At 40.7% G+C, this 25,961-nt stretch overlaps 1 protein-coding gene across 1 annotated transcript in view; it reads left to right on the top strand.

The window, feature by feature from the left end:
* Positions 1–25,961, top strand: part of LRCH1 (leucine rich repeats and calponin homology domain containing 1) — a 170,937-nt gene that overhangs the window by 46,998 nt on the left and 97,978 nt on the right. The window lies entirely within an intron of this gene.

Raw genomic sequence — 25,961 nt, 5'->3', positions numbered from 1 at the left:
TTCTCTCCTTCCTCCCCTTTCTCTCCTTCCTCCCCCAGCCTTTTTCTCTCCCCACCTCCCCCACCAGCCTCTTTCCCTCCCTCTTTCCCTCCCTCCTCCTCCTTCTTTCCCTCCCTCCTCCCCAACCTTTTCCTCCCCCTCCCCCACCGTTTTTCTTCCCCCCTTCCCCACTCTTTTTTCTTTAAAAAAAAATAATCTTAAGGATATTGTTTTCTCATCATGTGCCTGTAAATATTTTTGTTGGGAGTTCTTGACTGGGATTTCTAAACATCCTGATAGGGAAAGTTGGGTATTTCTTCATGAGCTACATTCCTGAAGGAGAGATTTGAAGAGTTTTGACCTGGGGGTTTTCTATTTTTCTTTCAGTTTCCTTGCTGTCTAAAAATCTTACGTCTCTTGTTATGAGGCAAAAGCAAAGCTATCCTTTGTGGTAATAGCTGAAACGTGATAGAAATCCACATTTTAATAGTGACAATTCACTCATAAAATAGATGTCAGAACTAGGAGGCATCTTAAGTTTGATCTGGTCCAACACTTTCCCTCATTAGAGGAAATGGAGACTCAGAGACGTGAAGTGACTTCCCCACAGTCACACAGCAAAATCAATGGTAAAGTTTGAGAGTAGGGCCAGGGTTGCCTAACTCCAGAGCAGAGCTTTCTCCCAGCTGTTGAAGAAAAAGAGTTCTGTTTTGAATAGAAGAACCCCTTTAAATGCCCAAACTCTAATTTTAACAGTTTTTGGTGGAAGTCCCTCTGAAATACTTCTAAAGTCTAAATTGACAATGCAGTACACACTTTAACCTTTTCTCAGTCTCATCCTTATCAACATTGTCTTGTGAGCATCTGTTAATTCTTTGTGATTTAACACATCCATGTCCTTTGCTACTACAAATACAGTGGCCCCCCTTTTTGAGGTTTTGCTTTCATTGATTTCAGTTACCTGGAATCAGCTGCGGTCCAAAAATATTAAATGGGAAATTTCAGAAACAAACAATTCATAAGTTTTAAATTGTGTGCCAGTCTGAGTGGCACGATGAAATCTCCCACCATTCCTCTCTGTCCTGCCTAGTGGCAATGTTGTCGAGGCTCCGTAGTCCAGGATCACCCAAAGCAGACGACCCTCTGCTTCTGACCACAGGTCAGAAGGTCACTAGTTGCCTAACGCTCCATCCAATGCCTGCATCGCTCACCTCACTTCATCTCATCAAGTAGGCATTTTACCATCTCAGGTCATCACAAGAAAGGTGAGTACCATAGAGTAAGATATTATGAGAGAGAGAGAGAGACCACATTCACATAACTTTTATTAGCGAATATTGTTAAAATTGTTTTATTATTAGTTATTGTTATTATCTTACTGTGCCTTATTTACAAATTAAGCCTTATCATAGGTACACGTGTATGGGAAAAAACAGTACATTTAAGGTTCGGTGCCATCTGTGATTTCAGGCATCCGTTGAATGCATCCCCCCCCGTGGATAAGGGGGGACTGCTGCATATAAAAACTCTTGGTCCTTACTTATACTAAAACTCCAGGATGACAGACTCAGTAATGCCTAGATCTGAACTTAAAACTTATTGGCATCCTTCCTCATGGTCAGTGGTCACTTTTTGCTGCCTTATGATAGCACTTTATATGTCTGTCCTCAGTCTCTCTGTGCTGCATTTATTTCCATGGTGAACCAAGAAATTGCAAACCTCTTGGAGAAGTGTGTTTCATGAAGAAATACCCAACTTCCCCTGTCAGGATGTTTAGAAATCCCAGTCAAGAACTCCCAACAAAAATATTTACAGGCACATGATGAGAACAAATACCCTTATGATTATTTCTTTTTTTAAAGAAAAAAGAGTAGGGAAGGAGGAGGAGGAGGGGGAGAAAATGTACTTTGTGTACATTTTCATAGAGACATGTCTGGAAGAGTGGGTACTTTTTTTGTGTGAGTGGTTGGGTTTGGGATGGATTTTTACTCGATTTTTGTACTTTTCTGTAAATTTAGATTTTTTAAAAACAAAGACTAGATTTTTTATAATTAGAAACAAGGCTAGTTTATTTGGAAACAAGAGTATGTGTAAATGATAAATAAATAGATTTTGAGTGAGGATTTTCCTGTGCTGGGACCCAAGATTCATTTTCTTTCTTCTCCTTGGAGAAGTTCTGTAGTAAAATTCTACCTCTGTTTTAAACTAGGCCCAGGTGCCACCTTTACAGTGATGTCATTCTCTGAATAGCCCCTCCCACTACCTCTGTCAGCTCAGACTGCAATCCCGTTTTGTACTTCTGATATCGCATTTACCGCTTCTTGCTTTTTCCCCGTGTACATTTTCTTTGTAGGTATGGTCCTTGAGGACCATAGGCATGGTCCTCTATCCTCTTGTGTCTTCCTCTAAGTGCCTAGTGCTGAGCTGTATGCTCACTAGGGACCCAGAAGGAAATATTTGTTGAATGCCATCTGTAGTGGCTTGTCATTTGCCATTGTGGCTTACCTGCTGGATGTCAGATTTGTCTGGTAGTTGAGGCTCTGTGCTGAGTGACTCCAGGAATGTTAGAAACGACTTTATGTAATACCTGTTAATCTGTCTAAATATATAAATATATAAGATGTTAACATTACTCAGTGTTTCTGGGTCTGTTGGGTGTAACACTGCTTTTTAGGAGTGGAGGAACTGAATCAGAGAAAGGATTTGGGGTGATCAAGGTCATATAATGAGAAAATATTGGATCAAAAAGAATTCAACCTAATCTTATCCATTGGTTGGCAGAAATTGTATTTTCCTTTGTCTGCAAATCCCGTGTCAAAGCCTTTATGGATAACCCTGAAATGTAACTCATTATTTTATAACTCAGATTTTATTTTCCTAAACATGACGCAGTTTGTCTCATATGCACACCCTTTCTAGTACTTGGCGTTATGACGTATTAAAATAGATCAGAGAAGTGAATGTTGACTACTAGTGTCAATTGTTATTCTTGCTCACATTCCTATTATTATAGTCAATTTAGATAATTCTTGGTATTCGGTTGACAATGTCAGACTTTAACGGAGCCTCATCCTTTTGTGTCCCAGAAATGGTTTTACTGCAAAAACCCACCCTTTCTCACAGACTCAGGACCGAGGGAGGACCCCCAGTTTACCTATGACTAAGCTAGACCCGGACCCTCCAAATTCCCATTCTTTGTCTCATCAGTGATTAGCTGAACTGTTAATTCATTGATGTGGTAGGTCAAGTAATGATACCGCCCCCACCGCATGGATGTCCAGGTCCTGATCCCAGAACCTGTGACTATATTGCCTTACATGGCAGAAAGGACTTTGCAAATGTATTAAGTTAAGGATCTTGAGGTAGAGAGATTATCTTGCATTTTCCCAGTGAGCCCAACATAATTACAAGGGTTTTTATGAAGGGAGGTAGGAAGATCAGTCAGGAGGTTTGAGGACAGGACGGAAGCAGAGGTTGGAGTAATTCAGGGCCAGGAGCCAGGGAATTTGGGGTTTGTGAAGGGGAGAGTCATAGGTCACAGATGCCTTTCTAAAGTTGCCAGGATGTGGGACCCAGCGGACATTTAGTTCTTAGTCCGAATCCAGGTTTATTTCCTAATTCTTTGTGTTAATGTTAGGCTGAAGGGCAGAAGAAAAGTGCAGGCATGTTCCCGTGTCTTTTCCAGATGTGGTGCAAACACCGAGAGTTGATTTGCTTTGGAATTAAAAAGAGCCTTGGGCACTGTGTGTCCATTGCTGAGCATAATTTTCCACGGACAGTGCCTCGTTTCTTTGGGGGTGACTTTGGCTTTTATTTCCACTCAGTGTGAGGGAGAGGCCATAAGACACACTTGGAGTAATTTCTGGAAAAAAGAAGTATATTTGCTCACTGGAGTCTTTTCATAATAAGGATTTGATGAACATGGTTTATGATCCGTACTTCTTCAGGAAGGCAAACCCGGTTCTCTTCCTGAGTCTGCAGATTGGGGGTTTTCAGTGTAACTGATTCCTCCTCCCTCCTTCCGCTTTTCTTTTCTTTCTATACGACTGAGAAGGCAAAATTGAATTCCAAGTGGAGACCAGTGAAATTTAGTGACATTTCTCAGTCTGTTGTTAAAAGGGTTAATAATGTGAACTTCCTAGCTTGGATTGATTTTTACACAGTGCAGTGGATTTCTAAAGATAGATTAGTTCACCGTGTAATTGACAATTAACTTCCTACATTATGTTACAGTGATTTAAATTCTCCTGGAAATGACTATACATGACATACATCCCTCTTTTAAGCAAAATGGACAGAATGTGGTGTCATTCTCTTTTTGGATTCAGTTTTCCCTCACTTGGCTTATCGCATGAAGAGGAGTCGCATAGCATGTAATTGTGTGATCTGAGCTGTACAACCCTCTTAAGTGAACCAGGTAGAAGCAGCCTCTTCTGGTTTCTTAGTGTCCGCAGAGCCTTCTTGAGTTTGGGTTCGTTGTGTGTGACCTTTGACTTGTCACCATAATTTAAAACGGGTTAGTAATTTCTGCACAGAGAGGGCACTGAGCACTGCCGTGTCTGCCGAGGGCCAGTACTTTGTCACATGTTCCACAAGCTATAAAACATGAGGCCCATATGCCTTTCCCCATTTCGTGATGTTGTTCTGGCCTGGAGGTCCAGGGCCATCGCCTTAAACAAAACATTTAGATTGTTCATCCTTAGAGGGGAACAGTTTTGATGACAGGACCTGGACATCACTTTTCTCCGCGTTTCCATACCATACCACTTTTTTTTTGCTATTCATTTGTAATCTCTTAAGATTAAAAACCGTATTTTGAGAAAGTCAGTAACAAGAGAACAAGGGGGAAAAGATTATATATTTTTATAAACATCCGGCTGCTGATCCTTTCTCTTTATTCGAAGGTGAAAAGCGTTATTTAAAGAAGGTCTCATAGAGAGTTTTAGAATTTCAGAATGAAAAGAGGTCTTAGATGAACTCACCAAATAGCCAATTAATTCATTCAACCAGAAAGACTTAGGGAACCCCTACTGGGGGGAGGATTCTGTGCTGGGAAATACGCTTCCATGTTGAGCACAGCAGTGGTGCCTGGTCTCTGTCTCACAGGGATCATACTCTGGGGGGGTGACAGACAATATTCAAGTAACTGGGGAAAAGATCTCTAATCATAAACTTAAACAAACTACAGGAAGTCCACTGTAGGGGAGGTTAGGGAGCTCTGAGAGCCCATGCGGGGTGGGGACCACTTTCATTTTGACCTCTTACAATCATACAGTGAATACTTAACTAATTGTGTTTCTTGTATGTATGCATGTATGTACGATATGCATGTACATACATTGATGGATAATATAGTTTACTGAAAGCCATTGAAAAGCTGCAGAAACCTGTAATTTGTGCATTATTATTTCAGATCAGCATAATAAATGTTAGCAAGTTTTCAAGGTCCTTGGAAAAAAACAACCCGCGAACCTCTAAATTTTTGCTTACTACTCTTTACTCCCTCCTAATCAGCTATCATTTCCCCCTACTCCCATCATTTCTTCCTTGTTAATAAAACCCTAGCTTTGCCAAGGCTGCTGCCTTCTGTGCTCTTTAGGTAAGTGGTATAAGACATGAATGCTGAAACATGATTGGCCAGAGCTGTGATTGCTGTTCATTAGAATCTCTCTGGGAGCTTTAAACACAGCTGCTTGGGCTCTACCCACACAGACGCTGGTTTTATTGGTCTGGTGCAGGACCTGGGTTCAGCCAGTTTGAAATGGGTTCTTTGTAACTTGTAGCTGAAAGCATTTGTGAATAGACACAACATAAGTAAGGTATCTGCAGAATTTATCGTTCAACTCTGATATGTTCCTCAATGTCCTCTGAATTCCTACCTCCTACTCTCAGGCTTTTGAAGTGGCTTGGTCCAAACACACTTTTTTTTTCCCCAGCATCAAAAACAGTAGTGGGTTGTTTCGCTTCATCAGCACTTTCTTAGGTGAACCAGGTTGTGTGTGTTTTGATCTCTTGACACTACCTTCATTAATTATGCCTTTTGAGGTAGTGCAGTGTGATTGTTGGTGATCACTGAATTCTGGGAGACTGTCTGGTTCAGAGAGATGAAATTGTTAGAAGAAGAATATGAAAAGAGCTTCAAGATGGTCCGTGAACAGAATCATAAAACTAAAGTCATAAACATCTGCCAAACAAATCCACATAAGAAAGAAATATTTTAAAATGTTGAATTCATGAAAGACTAGATAACCAAAATGTTCTTAGAGGGAAAAGTACGTGTAATTAATAAAATGTTTAAAAAAGAAAGCATTAATAAAATCTGATCTCTAGCGGTAGGTGTTAGTCCCCAACCACATCTAGAATTTTACCCTGAATCATGTTTTCTGGTTGACAGTTTGGTTCATTTTTTCTTTGAAAATGAATAATCAGTGGATTCTTCTTGTTCCTTATGTATTATTGTGTTAATTCTCTCTGCCAGAATCAGATGAAAGGTATTATGACATTTGAGATAAATAATGAAGTAATAAGGACTTCCTTTACTGTATATCAGTACAATATCAAAACATTTTGTCCTAGGAAGAGATGACAGTGACTCAGAAAGTCCTGTTGGAGTTGAATGATACAGTAGGAAACCATTTCAGAATTACCATCTGACATTTGGGTGTGTGGGACTCTGACCTCATTCCATGGTCACACCTCCTTATAAACTTAATTGTAATGGTGCTGTTCTATTTAGAGCTAAGACTGGTTTCTCGTCCACATTGACGAATTCATTGCCTAGTAATGAACCTGAGTTCTCACTAGTGATAATTTGGTTCTTATTCGTTAAAATGTTTCTTCCATGGCTAAGTGGCATAAGATGCAACTATAGCAAGTTTTGCTTTTTTAAAATCCAGCTTTCAACTTCCTTCTATTCCTCCATCCAGACCTTCATCGTGGGTAAGTGCTGGGACCAGCTTTTGTCTTACTGTTTCCCAAGAACAAAAGGGACTTTAAGCACGAGAGTTTCAGGAATGTTTTTTATCCCCAAGAATAGATATTTTTCAATTGTATTTTCTTTGAGTAATTCTGATGTGTACAGACATGCCCAACCATGCCCACCATTCTGTGTGGATCATCTTAAAGATGAATTATTATTATTAAGGGTTTGACGGAAAAATTTCCCAGGAAGCTCTATGCTTTGAGTGCTGGTGAGAAGAACCCACCAGATGAAGTGCAGCAGATCCTGGTCCCTTCCCTGCCTGCCCTCTCCTTTTGCACCCCTTGAAAGGCAACCCTGGTAGTTAATGATTCGTAAACAATCTTAGTAGCTCCCTCATATTTCCCTCCTGGGGTAATTAAACATTGTTTCTTGGAAATGTAAACATGAGACTTAGAATTAGGTTGCAGTAATGCATTTGGCAGAGGAATTGTGTATGGGAAAAAGAAAAATATCCTGGAGTGAGTTTCAGTTTTGCAGATAAGGAAACTGGCTTTATTTAGCGAATTGAAACAACACAAGACCTTGTGCCCTGATGTCAGTGCTTGCTCTTCCCAGATGAATCTACCTGGGCACAAGACCAACTTCCAAATAGGACTTGTAAGTAAATGGCACAAAACAGAAACAGAGCCCTAGACACTAAGTTTTTGTGCTACAGCTCCATAAAAATAATTTATTTGCTATCAAAATAAGCTTAAAACAGGAAGGTCTCATAGTCTTAGATGTCCTTGGTCCTTACCTAACCCTTCACTTCGGAAGAGAAGTCATCAAACCTTCTCTCTGGGGCAGTTAAGCATTCTTTCTGTCTTAGTCTTATTTGTCTCAGTGATGGCTATTCTTCTGCCCTTAAGATGACAACATTCTTCACCCCTGTCCTTGATTGTAAACCTGACCTGTAAACAAATAATGGCGGGTGGGGGGGAATGCAAGTGCCTGGTGGCAGTGCGGGTGGGGGTTGATGTTTGTCTATGATTTAATGAGTTTCTAAAAATGAAAGTAAGTTTAACTTCTTGAATGACTTACTTCCAGATTCATCCCAGAGAACTTTAAGTAGTACTGTGTTGAAAACAGAAGTGAACTATTATTTGTTTTATTGTTTTGTTTTGTTTTTAAACAAAAGCCCCAGAATACATCCCTTTTTCTGTTGTGAGGGTAACTGATCTGAATTTTTTTTTTTTAAGGTGTGTTTTTCAGGGGTGGCATAAACCCTGTGTTTAAAACTGTCAGATCGTCTGTGGCAGGTGAATGAATAGTTTTCCAGGCAGGCTTCTGGCTGATGGCAAATGTGTTTTTGGTTGCTTGTGCTTGAATGCTTTGCATGGGAATAGTCAGGGAGTCAGCCTTTCAGACAGAGCAGTGTGGTGAATTTCGACACAACTTTGGATCCAGAGCTGGAAGAGCTTGGTTCTCATCCAGGGCCAGGGACTTACTAGCTGGGTGGGCAAGCCACTTCATTTGTCTGCCTTCCTTTTTCTCGTCTATGGAGTCAGGATGTGGGCTGATCTGTGCGGTGCCCTCCAACAAGTGTTTTTTTGTGAGCTGGAGCCAGGACACAAGAGAGCTCACACAGGGTCATCGGAGCTGTGTGCTGCTCTGTGTGCTCGGGTGTCTGAGGGCAGCCGCTGGGGGAGCGGGAGCAGGGTCCTGGCAGGGCCAGTCTTGACTTCAGTCCCCTGAAGGTCTCATCATCTTAGATGTCACTGGTCCTCACCTAACCCTTCACTTCAGAAGACAGATATCAAACCTTCTCTGTGGGGCAGTTAAGCGGTCTTTCTGTCTTAGGCTTATCTACTCAGCTCCCCCTTACAGAATGATCATTTTTAAGAAAGTTCCTGAAGAAAAATAAAAGCTCTCCCCAAGGCAGGCTTCTTTGTATCCTGACAGGATGTCATTTCTGCATTTTGCGTTTGTTCCTTCACTGATTCATTCATTCAATTGATATTTTTGAGAGTCTGCCAAGCACCAGGTGTGACTAGGTGGTTGGAGACAAAGATGAATCAGACCCCGCCCGTGTGTTCGTGAAGCTTCATACCCTGCTTGTGACACCCTCAGTGTGTTACTGGGCCATGTGCGTGTGCTCCTATAGATCAAGTTATAGTGACTTCAAGTTTTAGCAAAGCCTGGTGTGTAGGAAAATTATTCTTTTGTGTGACTGCGCTGAATTTTGCTTTGATGTTTTCCTCTCAAACTTAAAAGAAAAAAGAAAAGTTGCTGCCAAAAATTGTAACTCTGGAGCCACCTTCTGCATTTACCGTGGAGATGATGTTGGGGACGTCGGAATAAGAAGACAGCAGTGAGGGTCTTTGTGGGCATTTCTTCAAGGCCTAAGTATAAAGTAAAATGAAACACTGACCACAACAAAACGTAGTGTACCCTGAGTAATTTGTAGGGCCCCCCTCATTGTAACTGTACAGTTTCTACTGCATGAGTCATATTTAAAAAATTTTTTTAAATGTTGGCCGTGAGGATGCTTAGAATTGAATTCTATAGCCACGCAGAGCTTTGCTGCCTGTATAGCCCTCCCTCTGTCCTGTTTCCCTGCGTGGCTTTAATTATTCTGTTGTTATTAGATGAGATAATAACTCTGACATGGATGCTGCTTCCCAGTTTGCAAATACGTTTAGAAAAATCCTGCCAGGTTCTTGGGATCTTTCGCTTCATGTCTTGTTTCCATTTAAAACCTTTTCTTCTGATTTCTTTCAGTTTAAGAAAGTTGGGTTTAAAGCAGTGACCAAGTATTTTCAGGGAATCCATTAAGGCACGAATTATTCAGCAGCACGACTCAAAGTGAGGGCCTGGGTTTACAGGACAGAGGCAAGGAGTTGGTGGTGCTATAGAAAGAGAAGGTAACTCTGGTACGGAAACCACCCTTGGTGTAATTTTATTCTTAAAAAGAGATCACACACAAAGCTGGGTGTTTGAAGTCAGAAGAAAGGAAAATGAGCATTTGGATGAAGAGACTGTTGGCTTGGCATGCCTTTTACTATGATTTTTCCTTTGGAAGATGGAGCAAGTTGTGAGCCTTGTGGATTTCATGTGTTGAGAATTTTAGCTAAAATAGATCCTTATGTTGAAACATTTCCTAAATTCTACACCCACATGCTCAGTCCTTGTGTTACTGCCAGTAACGCATTTTCCAAAACGCCAGAGTTGCATTTTACTTCTTGTAATATTGAATGAAATATGTTTTCAAGAGAAAGAGTATATTTAATTTCCTTTTGGTTCAGTGACAATTTAAATTATGAATGGAGATCATGTAATTCTGGTGTCTGTGTCGGGCCGTTAAAATATTTGGACTCAGCAATTCATTTACATGTTTTCAGATTTGACAGATTTGAAGAGGTACAGGGTGCAGACTCCTTACCAGACCTCTGTCCGGCCACCTGGTCCCCCTCCTTCCAGCAACCAGTGTTACTGGTTTCTTATATATCTTTCTATATGTACCAACAAATACAAAAGAATATTATTTTCTATTTATTTTTACACTAATGATGACATGCTGTGTTCACTTTTCTATAGCATATACACTTGTGTTCACTTAATTCCTGAGGGAAAAAATGAAAGTTAAATTGAAACTCTATAGTATTCTCCACTAGAAGCAGGTGAGCAGCTCAAAGGACAGTGTTGTCATCATCATAAAAAAACCTTGGTTAGGTAATTTTTAAAAAACTGAAGTATAGTTGATGTACAAAGTTTCAGGTATACAGCAGAGTGATTCAATTATACACACACACACACACACATCTATTCTTTTTCAGATTCTTCTCCATTATAGGTTATTACAAGATAGTGAATGAAGTTCCCTGCACTGTACAGTAGGTCCTTGTTGTTTGGGTAATTCATCAGGACGTGGAGCTGTGTAGTGGTGAGGTGACCTGTGTGTGATCTACCATGCTTTTCTAAAGCAGTGATGAGTTGTGTTGCTGAAGTCTACAGGAACTTGTTTCTCTGCCTTATTATTTAGGGAGAATTTTGCCTTTGGATTTGGACATTGCCATGCTCCCGCATTTAATGTAACCTTTAGTTGTGACTATACTCAGTTGGCACTTACTTTGTTTTCTATTTTACAGGGATATTAACTCAATAATTAGCTGGTGATAATTAATCCTTCATATCACATGCTGAAATGTTGTGGGAAACTTTCTCGGCTTCTATAAGAAACGTGTGGTTCATTGAGTTCTTACCGCATTTGCAGTCAGCTGGTTTTAGGCATCATGGGCTCTGAGAACAGCTACTGGGACTTGGTCCACCAGCGCTCACACGCTCCTTCTCTCCAGTACACCCTTCTCTTCTTGCTTTGAGTCTCAGCACCGAGGACATTTTTGGGTTATTAAAGGAAATAGTTTCTATCCTCTTAAATTTGTTGAGGCTTCTTTGATGCCTGAGTACATACATACTCTATCCTAGAGAGTGTTCCATGCACACTTGAAAAGAATGTGTTTTCTGTTTTTTGGGGATGTAGTGTCCTAAAAATATCAATCAAGTCCAACTGTTCTGTTGTGTCATTTCGTCTCTCCGTTGCCTTATTGATTTTCTGTCTGAAAGATCTGTCTGGGGTCATTAAAGGAGAGCCATGTGTGAGCACCTTTCTTGTACCTAGCAGACTTTTCACTCCCCCTTCCCCAGCCCAGACAGAAGATCTTCCAGTATTGTGTAAGTACGGTCAATCAGGTATTTCTCCACCTGCAAAATGGCATTTGTCAGCCTGTGGGAGGTGCACTGTAGGTACCACCGTGGGTGTGTGTTCTGTGTCTGTTCTTGCGTCCATCTTTCTCACTCAGCCCTGAGTGGCTTCAGGGAGGGCTGTGCCTACCCCCAGAATCTAGCACACGGTAGGAATACTGGGCACATTGAATGAATGGAGACGAAACTGATTCTCCAGAGTTCAGTTCTGAGTATAAGTGTGTAAGTGTTTGAAAGCCATACAGATGAGTTTAGACAACAGGTTTGGACTTTGGTCTGGAAACCAAAATAGGAAGTAATAAAAGGTTACTGAGTGACAGGCTTCCATCTACAGCCTCACAAGTTAATTCTCGTGGCATTAGATAAGGAAGAGTTTGGAGAAAAACGCTTTTGACGAAGTCTGGGTGAGGAATGATAGAGCTCTGCGTTGCTAATTTCCCAATGCTCTAGTTAAATTTCTCAGAGAAAGGTAAATCTTGTATTAGATATATGCAATAAATTTCCCATTGTAGTGTCCTTCATATTATAAAGTTGTATAAAGCCTTGTATAACAAAGGAATATAGGGAGTTAGTAACCACCATGTAATCAAAGGATAAATATGTTTCAAACAGCCAGTATTTTTTACAGTGTATTATGATGATAAAATACTCATCAAGTGGGTGGGAGTGTTGCTTTGAGAAGTATGCTTTCATCTCTTGATCCTGCAGACCTTCTAGTCCCTTCTCTACGCTCTTAGAAGCTTGAAGGATTTAAAAGATGGATAAGATACAGGATTATTATGTCTGTGTTCTAGACATGGGGCTCCAAATGTAAAACAAATATTGTATTATTCTTCCTTAGGTAATAGAAATGTTTATGCAAGATTGTGTGTAAATCAGTCCTGAGTAAATTGAATTAAATGAAATGTACTAACAGAAGGGGCTATTTAAAGAAGCCCTTTGATGAAACTTTTGTAAAATAAAGAACTTTAAAAAACTGAAATCCAAATAGCACATGCTCATTTCTATGCTTGATCCCAGGCCAGGGTACCCTGTATCTTCTGTGCTGATTGAATTCATGGTACCTGCTTGGTACCATGAAGCGACTCAGTGACGCTGGAACCCTCCAAAGGAAATAAAACAGTTTAGTGTTGTACAATCTCAGCTATTAAATAGATTTTAACTCTCTTCAGCTTGGGTGGGTGTGATTTGCATCTTTCCTAACAGACAAGCATCTGCAAGTGTTTTTTGCCTGCAGAAGCTCATTAAAAATCAGTGCAAATCCTGACAGTGTCTCCAGCAGCAGGCATTGACTTGCAGAACCCTTGTAAGTGGACTGTCTTTCCGATATCATTGAAGCTTCCTCGCTCGTTTCATGATGCCATGAAAGTTTAGTCCTGTAAGAATATGAGTGGCACCACTGAGACAGTTCTGTTTTTTTTTTTTTTTTTAATAATCCCCAGGCGGAACTGTCCAAGAACCAAAGAACCTGTAAAATGAGAGGGAGGTTGAAATTCTCAGATTGTTTGTTTATTGAAATTAATTTATGCTACAAATCAAGCTAATAAAATTACTTTTGAATTCGAACAACTGGACAGACTGCAGAAATTACCAGCAGCATTCAAGAACACTGTGGTAAGGCCGGCATTTCTGTCTGGATCCTTTAACATTCCCTTTCATTTTTGTAAAAAGTTTGCAATTAGTAATTTCAGTGAAGCAGCTTTGCTGTTGTGTTACACTGCTCACTGAGCCGGAGCCTTTTGGGAAAACAGCGTTTGGAGAGAGACCCATGCTGTAATAACTGATCCTACTGGCACGTGTCCCAGAGTGAGCAGGGCTGGAAGCTTTTAGTGTAGTTAGAAGATACCGGTCTGTCATTTGCATCCATTGAAATTGAGCAAGAGATTTCAGCCTGAGCTTTACATTATACTTCTGCCGAGAGCAGCTGGTGAAGGGCTGCAAATTCCATGTGAGCTGGGGACCTATCATCTGGTGTGTTTAATGCAGTCCTGCCTCATCTTGGGAGCAATTTCTGGGACCTAATAATAATAATAATGTATACCCTTGGTGAAAGATAATGCTTGTGGTTATTAGAATGTGCAGACTGAATAGGGGCTTTGGCATAAGGTGGTAGTGGTGGAAGAAGGCAAGTATTTAATAAAAGGATAGTGATGAGGAGAAGGCGAGTATTTTGGATAAGGAAAGCCACAAATACATGACTGAGTCTTAATAAAATGTTTATAGACTGATAGATTTTCAGTACCAGTACAGCGTATTATACAATCTCTAGCTTCCTTTATAAAAGTTTACTTCATCCTTGGAGGGTCACTTTTTTTGTTGTTGTTATTCAAAGTCAGCCTTTTCCCCCAGGGATATGTTTAATTAACCCCATCATCTTCCATTAGTGATTTTGCCAATTTGGTCATTCTTTTCCCTTCTGCTGCCCCACCCGCTTTTCTTGACTCAAAGAAGAATTTATGCAACCGTGACCCTGTTTTTAACTTCCAATACATTTTCTTCAGACTGAGTTTAAATAGGAGTATATGATTTGTGGACAGAATAGAACACTTCGTTGTCAGAGCTTCTTCCTTCGTTTTTGTTCTGGTGTTTGATTTGACTGGTGTGGAGTTTGAGAACAGTTGTGTCCCACACTTTATTAAGGAAAGCACTTTGAGTAGCTGCCGGGACCCACTAACTGAGTTTCAGAATGACCTCACTTTGGGAGTCCCTTAGTTTCTCCCCATTCCTGACCTGTCCCTGCTCACTAAGACTTGGGCTGTTGTAGCTGATAAATCTCCATTTCCAGTGGAATATACTCTTTCATTTTTTCCTTTGCTAAGAGGACAAAAATGCTTCTTGAAATGGTTTGAATATCAGGAGATCCAGAGTTGAAAAGTCTTGCAGGGACTCGGTGGAGCCTGAAGAGATTGTGTTGTGAGAATGTCCCAGAACAGGTGGAGGACTGGGAGGGTGGGGGAATTCCTTGCAAAGTTAGAATTCAGCTGCTTATCTTGGTGACACAATCTGTTTTAGACAAGATGAAGAAAAAAAAAATACTGCTAACACCTTTGAAATGTCCTAGTGGTATTCATGACAGGAGAATCTTAATATTGTGAGCTTAACCCAGTTTACTGTCAATTACTTTTTCAAGATACATTTTAACCCTTGTTACAGTAACATTTACTCGTGGAGTGGAATGTTACGTTAGGCAGACTCCTTATGATCAGCAATCTTCCTACCACTGGAACTCTCCCTGTTACTTTCTTACTCGAAAAGCTTCAGTAGCTCCCGCAGCCTCTGGGTCATGTGCACAGAGAGCCTTGGCAATCTACACTCAGCCTCAGATTCAGCATTACCCCTGTTCTAACCAGGTTCTAACCATGGCTGCCTTCTTTCCATTCAGGGCCATGTGGTTTTACTTGTTTGGATGCCCCCATGCGTCCCACACACTCAGTGATGCCCGGTTGGCATGTGGGATTTAAGCTTAAGTGTCTTCTCTTCTCCGGCTCCTTCAGGCTCTGTTAGGACTGCCCACTTCCAGACTCCCCTCACATCCTCTGATTCCTGTATTCCAGCTCTCTACTGCTGTGGAACAGATCATCCCAAAACAGTGGCTTAGAAGAATAGCAATCATTTATTTTGCCCATGAACCTAGAGGGTTGACTGGGCACAGCTGGAGAGCTCTGGCTCGAGTCTCTTGTGGTCACAGTTAGAGGATGCTGGCAGTTCATCATCAGAGAAGAGGCTCCTTTTCTCCCGGGTTTGATGCTGGGGCCAGGGAGAGCCCTGCAGCCGGGGGCTGGGACTGCTGGGGCTCCTGCGTCCACTCTGCCCCTCTCTGTGTCATTCCTCCATATGGCCTCTCCACATGGCAGCCTCAGGTGGCTGGACCTCTTCCGTGGTGGCTGAAGGCTCCTAGAGTGAGTGTCCCAAGAGAGCCTGGCACAACCTGCCTGGCCAAGAAAGTCATGCAGAGTCACTTCTGCCAACTGGTATTCATTGAGGGGGGTTACAAAGGTCTGCTCATGTTTAGGGGAGGTCCGTAGACCCCACTTCTTGATGGGAAGAGTGTCCTAGAATTAGGGGACATTTAAAAAATTTTAATTTTTAATTGTGGTAAAGTACACATGATGTAAAATTTACTATCTTAACCACTTTTAAGTGTACACAGTTCAGTGACATTAGGTCCATTCAAGTTGTGCAACTATCACCACATTTATCCACAGAGCTGTTACCTTGCAAAACTGAAACTCTGGACCCATTAAATGGCCATTCCCATTTTCCCATCCCCCTAGCCTCCGGCAGCCACCATTCTACTTTCTGTGAATCTGACTACTCTGGGAACTTTCTGTAAGTGGAATCATATAGTCATTACCTTTCTGTGTCAGTCTTGTAGCATAATGTCCTTAAGGTTCATCCAAGTTGTAGCATGTGTTAGAATTTCCTTTTGAAGGCTGAATAATACTCCACTGTATGCATACACAGTATTTTCTTTATCCATTCATCTGTTGATGGATACTTGGGTTGCTTCCACATTTTGGCTGTTGTGAGTAATGCTGCTATAAACATGGCTATACAGTGGAGGACATGTTTAAAATCACCACTCTGTTGTGGTTAATTCTGTCTTTTGAGGTCTTTTTCTTCACTGGACTGGAAATACCTGAGGGCAGGGACAGGAGTTTCTGTCTTTAAATCCCTAGGGCCCAGCATAGGTACAGAAGTACTTGTTGGATAAGTGATGGATGGATGGATGGATGGACTGGTGATGACAACTGTATATGGAAGATGGAAGGTTTGCTTCTGAAGCATGACAAGGGCCATATTATGTCATACTGAAGATGGGGTCGTCCTGTCATGTCCATCCTAAACACAGTCACTGCCAAGCTCTATTATTTTAATATACACATTGGCTAGTGTCTGACACAGTGTGAGCATTTTATAAATCTAGGTTGAGTTGTGTTAAATTCCAGTTGGGAAATGGGCTATGATTGAAAGGTGACATTTTAATAATTTTTTCATCATTATACGTCTCTCACTGTGCTTAACGCGCGGTCCTGTATTGAGTAATTTTCTGGGTAATTTTCAAGGACTTGTGAAGTAGAACCACTTCCTTTGTTCATTGGCTAGCTTATATTTAATTATGTTTTAAGCCTGGCAGCCTTGATTATCACCTATTATGTGCAAACTGTGTGATGTTTGATTCCATTTTCATTAGATCAGCATTAGCCCTTTTCATGTGCTGAGATGGATGGAAAGAGGACATATGTTAATATATCAGATAAACAGCCACTCTTGCTTTTCTTTGTTTTCTTTCATTATTTGCCTGTCCATGCAAAAAAGAAGACAGAAAATCCCCCAAAACAAAAACGAAAATGAAAGTGATCATAATATCCTGACTTCCTGTTTTAATTTCGTCATGTGTATTCCTTAAATGTTTGAGGAATGGTTGGGAGTTTTTGTATACCTCATACAGCTTTTATGTAGATGGATGGTAAAGTGGAAAAAGCTTTGGACTTGGAGTCACATGGGCTTAAGTTTGGGTTTTGGTCTTGCCATTTACTTGTTTGTTTATATATATAATATATTTTACTGAAATATAGTCAGTTTACAGTATGGTGTCAATTCCTGGTGTACAGCACAATGCTTTAGTCATACATGAGCATACGTATATTCATTTTCATACTCTTTTTCACCATAAATGACTACAAGATATTGAATATAGTTCTGTCATTTACTTGTAAACATACTACTTGGAAAAAAGGAAAAAAATAGAAATAATAATTTCTCTTGGCCAATTGGAAAGATTCAGTTCAGCCTACCGACCCATGTCTGAAAGTGTAAGTGTGTATGTGAAAGTCGGTAGTAACGTTTCAGTCTTCAGCATCTGTGTGCTGCCGTGTCTGCTGGTGTTTGTAAATGTAAATGTGATGGTCGCTGAATCCTCCATGTTCCTGGGAACACAGGTAGTGAGAAGGGATGGTTCAAACTCTTTCCTTTTGTTTAATATGACACAAGTTTTAGATGAGGCTGGATTTTGATTTGACAGATGGGGCAGCTGAGGTCCAGAGGATTAAATGAACAATGCAAGTCCCTGTAACACTTAGCAGGCAGAGTTGGGGACTTTGTCCAGTGTTTTATTGTATTGCTGCGTTGCTGCCTGACCATCCATTTTCCCAGTCTTGCCCTCCCCTCCTCCCTCCTTCTCAACCCAGTCCACCCTGGTTCAGTGCAAACACACACACTCATGCTTGTACGGCAGAGATCAAGAAGGATGCAGCGTCCAGGCCCCTCTTCCGTGGGAGCCACCAGCACCGTTCCTGGCTAGACCTCGCTCACGGTTGTTGACCACTTACAACAAAAAACAAGAGCATATTTTGAAGGGCTAAATGTAATTCTGTCCTTCCAAGTTTTCCTTTTCACTCATGGTTTTTGGACTCATGTGATATCCTTGAAGCACCCACATTATTTTCTCTTTTCCTCAGTTTCCATGGCCCAAATTACCATTATAGGTTTCTCAGTGATGACTTGATACACACGTTCCTGAAAACCTCATGTTCTGCGAAATCTCCCTTTCAAAAGAACACGGCTTACAGGAATTAAAGGATTGGGCTGATCACTCGAAACCTGTGCCACTTTGCAGCTAAGCACTAACAAAAACAATAAAAACCAGAATAAAAAGGTAGCAAGATTCGGAAGACATACTAAATTCTTAGTGTATACAGAGACTTTGGTAAATATGGCTTTAACTTACTAAAAAAATGTAGGGCTGCTTGATGGAAGGAGATGTAAGGAAGGATGAGGCTGGTGAGGAGAGCACAAAGCTCTGTGAAGTACATGCCGAGCGAATGGTGCAGAGGGCACTTCTAAGACAAGGACCCAACAGACACCAACCACAAGGGCATCGGGCACCGTGGGCTCTGGTGCTGCGTGGAGTGTCAGTTGCACTATATACTTTGCATCCAGCTGCTGTCACTTGGAGACACAAAGAAGTGACGTGGAGGGGCATCAGGTATGAACCAGTGTGACTCCTGCCTTATGCTGCACCCAGACGCTTGTTACCTGTCCAAATCACGTTGCAGAAGATGCCAGGGAGCCATACAGATGACACCGAGTGCTGCTGATGCTGCTAAACACCACTGAACGTGCCCACCGCTTTACCCACAGAGTAATTTTCACAAAGCACTTTGAAGGTGTTCTTCATCCTGACCGTGACAGTGGCCCTTGCTAAGTAGCCTCTAGCACCAGAAAGATCTCTCAGAGGACCTTCTTAAGAACTTTAATGTCACATTCCTGGTAAGCTGTAGAAACAAAAAAAGGCCAGGGGCCACGCTGCAGAGTTTCTCAAGGGCCACAAATTTTGGGCAAAATCAGTGAGCAGAAAAAGCATACTGGTGAGACCAGGTTAGAGTCCTTTATGAGGGAAAAAGACATCTTCCTCCAATTAGTAAGACAGTACTGATGAAAACTGTCTTCTCAGGGTCTGTAGTCCATTTCTGCCTTTTATTTTTCACATCTCACTTGTTATTTTTATTTTTATTAATCCTATGAAAATGCGTTTCATGTTATCTTGTGTGCAGATCACCTTAAGATGACCCATTGCCTAAGAACCCAAGGTGTCCTTCCTGCATCTCTGCAGCCCCACAGTGGGATGAGAGCTCCACCCAGCAGTCCGTCCTGCTCCTCTTTCAGTTGCTCCCTGCCGAGCTTTGTGTGCAGTAAGAAATTGGGACTGGGAAAGGACTACATTGTTTGCTAAGGGGAAACCATACTCAGCATCGAGACTTTGAATACATGGCGAGAGAGGCGTTTTGACTTCCCTTCATTTTTCAAGTGCAGTTAAACTGATAGTCAGAACAATGGTGAGAAAGTTCTAATTAACTTAATCTATGAAAGATGGTAAAATAAACGAGGTGGGCAGTCACTGACAGAAGGCACTTATGAACCCTCTGAAACTGTGGGCTGTGGGGAGATCTGGCTTTCCGTAGCTCCCTTCCAGTTCTTCTCCCTAGATCTGGGAATCTTTCTGTCTGAAGGCCACTGGGAGGCCTCGAAATAGGGATCTGTCCCCTCGTTCCTCTCTCTGAACTCTATTTAAGATCTGCAGTAAAGTTTTGAGGCTTTTTGCAAGCTTTCAACTCTGAGGTATTTTGGACAACTGTAATTTTGTTTGTTCTCCGCTGTACGCGTGTGGTTTCTTGAAACACGAGTGTGATTATTTTCTGCATCCTTTCCATAGCAAACATTTCCCCCTAAACTACAGGCTCCAAAAGTGGGTTCTCCAGTGCACTTGGCAGTCTTGGTTGGAACGCTCAGTGAGGGAGACTCTCTATGAGGAACAGCTTGTTGTAATTTTGAGGATTTCTAGGCAGCTTCCAACCCTGTCTTGGGATCTGCCCTTCATGTGTCCAGCAGCAGACCAGTGCATTCCATATTTTCCAGCAAGCCATGTGTTACTGAATTATTCTGAAATTTAATTTGATGATGATGAAGGGATTTATGAAGTAGCACTTTGAGTAGTTTTTACCCATAAAATAGCAGTTTGTGGTGGACCATTAGCATGTAGCCTGGACTCATTTGGGTTTGAATCCCAGCTTTGCAACCGTTTTTTTTTTTTTCCCTAGTACTTTTATTGTTTCTTTTTACTGTTAAGTTTTTAATTTACCTGGAATTAATTTTGGTATAAGGAGTCAAGTATGGTTCTAGCTCTTTATTCTTTTTTAAATGATGTTTTAAATGATTTTTTGGGTAAAATATTACATAACACGGAATTTACCATTTTAACCACTGTTAGGTGTACAATTCAGTGGCATTTAAGTACATTCACAACATTTCCACTTTTCAGCTGCTCAAATTATAGGTCAAACTATTTGACCTCTCTTTGTCTCAGTTTCTTCACCTGCAAGTGGGGATAACATCCCCATTAAGTTTTCATGACATGATATGTTAATTCATAGAAAACACTCCGTGTGTCTGGGAGACAGTAGGTGCTCAATAATGATTAGTGGCCATGGCAACCTGTAGTCCTGGCAGGGTGCGCAGTTGCTGGTAGGAACCGTTGAGCTTATGCCATATATTTTGGTGCATACATATGAATGCTCAGTTATTGCCCACTGAATCAGTGTGAAGACCGGAGAATTCTGTTGCAAACACTGGATAATTTTGCATCATTTTTGAGTCCTCTTTAGCATGGGGCAAACATGCAGTTTGAACTTCAGAGGAAAAAAAGATTTTCTAAGATTTGAATTTAAAATTGTTTGCAAAGCAGTTAATGAGAAGATAAAACCTATTTTTGTCTTCAGGTTTAAAGCATAATTCAAGAGACTTGAAGAGGATAGGCTTCTGAATATATTCCATTAACACTAGCTCTTTTCGGAACCCTTGATAAAAGCTCTTGCTTTAAAAAAAATGTGAGCAACAATTACTTGTTATGTATGAACTCTAGATAGAGTAAATCGTGTGACCAGAATGAGGGGAAGAAAAAGAAGTCTCAAAAGAATAAGCAATTTGTTTACATTTTAATCTTCCAGAAATGATATGTTTGAAAACAATATACCAGTTAAATTTATTTTCTTAAATAATTTATATAAACTACATTTCTATTGTAGTTTCTGGTAAGTGATAATGTAAAATAGTTCCTATTTTATTGTCCACAACCTTGCTACTTTTCAGTTCAGCAAGAAGCTTCCAAATAGATCTGTAAAAAAGGATACAGAAGTCATCTGAAATAAACTGTTTCTGTGCTTAAAATTCGCGTTCCTACAATGGAATATACTATATTCAGTCACCATCATAAAAATGTCTTTCTTACCAGTGCTACCCTAGCTAAATGTGAACTTTAAAAATTGGAAATAAGGCACTTTGTAGACAGTTCATGCTTTGTTTCATATTTTAGGGCTAAGAAAAAAAAAATGCCCCAGAAGGTGTTTCTGGAAGGAGTCAAACTTCTCAATTGCCTTGGTAGTTAGCCTACAGTATTTTTGTTGTTTTAGGAATTGATAGTGACCCTAAGTATAGCTGAAAACATACTTATATCTGAAGCATGGATCATGACTCGTTCCTAAAAAGTGAGTGACATAATGTAGCAATTAAATGCTGTCATCTTATTACACACACTTGGTCAAGGTGTCAGTGTAAAACCATCGTTATCATTGAACTGTGTAATAGCACTAATAGCACATGGTTTTGGTTCAGGAAGTCTGAATTCCAGGACTCAACATGGCCCTTGGACTGTGGGACCAAACCTTTAGGATTCAGGAAGTTGTGATGGGAAAGAGAAAGACATTGGCTTTATAGTAGTGGCTGCTGGAAGGCCCTTTGCTAGCTCATTTTCCTTCCTCAGTTTTCACTTTTTTCCAGGGTGATATGGCCACTCCTTATTTACATGCTGATGTCTTCCAAACATACATTTCTTATGGGCTTCAGACCCAAAATCCAGTGGCCCACAGACCACTCTACTTAGTTGCTCCATAGATACATTCAATCAGTGTATCCAGAACTAAGCTCATTATGACTCTCCTCTCCCACCATTACCCACAAACCTAGTTCTTTTCCAGCATTCCTTTTGAGCAAGTAGCATGCTTCCAGATATTTACACAAACCAGAAGCCCCAAGATGACCTCAGCTTTCTTTCTCTTCACTTTCTATATTTAACAGATCACTAAGCTCTGCCAATTCTGCCACATAAACGTTTCCTTTATCCATTCCTTCCTGATGTTGATGATGATGGTGATGATGATGGCGGTGACGGTGGTGGTGGTGGTGATGATGATGATGTTGATGGTGACCATTCTTCCATATGAACTGTCTTTGCTTAATTTCAGGCCTTCCTCATCTCACCTGGATTTTTGTGGCTGCTCTCTTTAACCATTAGTCCCATACATCCCCACTGGACATCAACCCTGTGTGCCTTAGTGCTAATGCCAGTGACGGTTCCTCAACGAGCTACCCCATCTCTCCATTCTTCATCTGGACCGGGCCTGTTTGTCTGCAGGGAATTATTCACTCTGCCTCTGGCAATCTCCCAATGTGATTGATACTGTATGATATAAATTTTGAATTTGTATTATTTCTACCTAAAAGTGATGGCTGTTACCCTCACTCTACTTGATGTTTAACACAGTATTTGGAGAACTTTAATAATGAGTCATCTGGCTAAGTGGAACTGTGATTTACTTAAGAGTTAATAAAAAGAAAGATTCATTTCTTTATCTTAGAACTCTTTTAAAATGTACTAATACATTTCCACGCCTTCTGGACCCCTCCTGAAGGGTCAATAATTTTATCTTTGATAATTAAGGATCTTGCATGGTCTCATGCCTGAGATGATTTACAACATTGTGAAAAATGATATTTGATTTGCCTGTGAAAGGCTCCTTTTAACAAGAGACCAAATCAATAATATATGTGAAAGTGCTCTGTAAACTATAAAAGCACTCTATCCTCTTTACCTTTGGGGGATAATATTAACTTTCCTAATGTTTTTATTTGCTATTTAAAAAAATATAAAATAAACTAATGGATGATTATGGTTAACTTCATAGAGTTCAGTAGAGTCTTACATAGTATATTTGATTTCAGAAGCTCCCAAAGAGGGAAAAACCCTGAAAAAAAATTATGGTAAGGTCATTTTTATTATAAAGGGCTTTCTTTCCAGCAAATGACATTTCTTTTCTGGTTGAACATTTCAATATTTATGTAATCAGCTCACAAGAGTGCATTGTTTCAATCTTGATAGTAAACCTGGAGTGACAGAATAACCCCAGCGAGACTGAGAGCACGGAGTTCACAGTCTACTCTTCTACCTTTGTCCCTGCTCCGTTTGCGGACAGCCCACTCCCCTCCCCCGACTCTAACACACTAATCCAGTTTTGAGCCCTTAGAGCCCTTTCTTTGCATTCCCTAAATTACTCACCTTGCAGCACTTGTCAGATCCCTTAACCACTAGTAACTCATCTTCCTCCAGTTACAATGTGACAGAGACTAACCATGAACTGGCTGGTAAGCAACTGTCATCAGCTGCTCAACTCTAGTCCAGCAACAGGGTGTCTGTTACATTTTAAATATGTAATCATGTGCCTCAGTGAAGAGCCCTCAGCTTTGGAGCTCTCCTTCTCCCACCCCAGAAAGCCCAAGGTCTCCTGCCCCCTCACACCACCTAGGCAGCTACCCTCGCCTGCCCCGCTGGGGGGCTGGCCCGCACACCTCCCTGTTGCCTGCAAGAGTCTCAGCAGCCCCGTCCCCAGCAGAGCCCCACGCCTTGTCTCCTCTGGACTCCTTCACACCCTGGGGCACCCCCGTTCCTGCGGTGATCTGTGACTGCCTGTTCTTACACGTCTCCCTAGAATTTCGCCATTGGACTCTGTCCCTCTTCCTTTCTGCTGTGTGAGATTGTTAGAGCAGAAACCACGCCCCGATTTTAGTTCTTTTCCCAACTGTCATATCTTGAGTTCCAGGCCCCGCTATTCACTCTTCTTCCCCGCATTTATGAGGTGCAAATGTATCAAGCACACATTGTGGGCCCTGTGATGAGTGAGGGTATATGTACATAAAGATCAGTGGATAGAGTCAGAGAACACTGTTGGGTAAGGTGAGTGCTAATTTAGTGGTGTTTGGTCATAGCTGCCTGTTAAAGTTAATGGTGTAGGTGTGCTATCTGTCGCTGTGTGGTCCCCCAGAGCTGCCCCCTTCAGTCAGGCTTTTAGTCCTGTAGAGTTAGTAATTTCCATTATTCTGGGAAATTTTAATTTCTGAGATAATGTTTGTATTTTGTGACCATTTTTAGAAGCATTCATTTTTTTCCCCAAAATTGTGATGAAATAATATGTAGCATAAAATTTACCATGTTAACTATGTTTAAGTGTACAGTCCAGTGGCTTTAAATACATTCACACTGTTGGGTACTGTCACCATCATCCATCCACAGAACTCTTTTCACCTTGCAAAACTGAAACTCTGTACTTACTAAAGAGTAACTCAACCATTCTACCTTCCCCCAAGTTCTGGCAACCATCATTCTATTTTCTGTCTCTGTGAGTTTGACTTAACCTTGTATAAGTGGATTCGTAGCATCATGCCCTCAAGGGTCATCCATGTGGTCACATAAGGCAGCATCTTCTCCCTTTTTAAGCAGAGTAATATTCCTTTTTATGTATAGACTACATTTCACTAATCCATTCATCCCTTGATGGATATTTGGGTTATTTCCACGTCTTGACTATTGCAAATAATGCTACTTAAAACATTCATGTTTTTATAAGAAAACTACTATTTCCCCTTCAAATTCGTATTCCCCATTTTAAAGATGATTAGTGCCGATGGGCTGTTTTTATTATGTCTCAGAGCCAAAATGCTCTTTTAAGCAAATGGGAAATGATTCATTAGCTAAACAGAATCACCAGGGAATGGGTCATTTCAGAGTTAGCGGCAACCACCTAAAATATTTTTGTTTTGAGTAATTTTACATGGAAACATTAAAAAAAATTACACACTTCCCTGCTCTCTTGAACAGAACATTTTTCAAGAGAGCTTAATCCTCAAATATGTTAACCACTGCTGGATTATTCAGCATTGTCGGAATTATTTTTGTGCTACCGCTGGTGAGTGCTATAATTTTTAGAAGGGTGCTGACATTACATTAAAAATTTTAATTTAAAATACTTAAATTTAAAAATATATGTATACTCTACTATTACTTTTGTTTGTTTTTAGGAGTGTGCTTCTGAGGGCTGCCACCTTTAAAAAAATTGATTTCTTGCTTCTAAAATGCTGTGGGGCTGGAACAGTCAGTAACACTAACTGTTAGAATTGTGTTCAAGAGTAAAAGAGCCTTTTAGAGATTCTTTAAGTAAAATGATTATACTTTGGGACAGGAATCCCCTCCCATCCTATGTATGCTGGCCTTTTAAAATCTTATTTCCAAATTTTTTGGCAGCACTTTGGATAGGAGAGGTACAATAAAGAAATCAGGTTTTTTTTTTTTTTTTTGCTGTCAGCATTTCAGTGATGCATTTGTTCAGTAAAAGGCCACCTATGTATAAGTACGTCTTTGGTGCTTTGTGGGCTAAATAGGTATCAGCTGCTAATAAAATCACCAGGCCAAGAGTCTAATCTGTCGTTCTCTCCTTTTTGGCATTTACTAAAACTAATTTCTATTTCTTATTTCCTCCTTCAGCCTGGGAAGGGTAACCTTCAACCCAACTTACAGATTTTTCGCTCATAAAACACAATTGTATTTTTCTTCTGTTCATTCGTCTCTGATTCATTGGTATCATGAGGCATTTGTGTGTATGGTGTGCTTCATGTGCTTGTCAGCTGGATTTTAAGCTCCTTCCCAGCCCACGCC

Source organism: Vicugna pacos, chromosome 14 (genome assembly GCF_048564905.1).
Source record: "Vicugna pacos chromosome 14, VicPac4, whole genome shotgun sequence".
NCBI classification, from domain to species: Eukaryota; Metazoa; Chordata; class Mammalia; order Artiodactyla; family Camelidae; genus Vicugna; species Vicugna pacos.
This window is presented reverse-complemented; position numbering and strand designations above follow the sequence as displayed.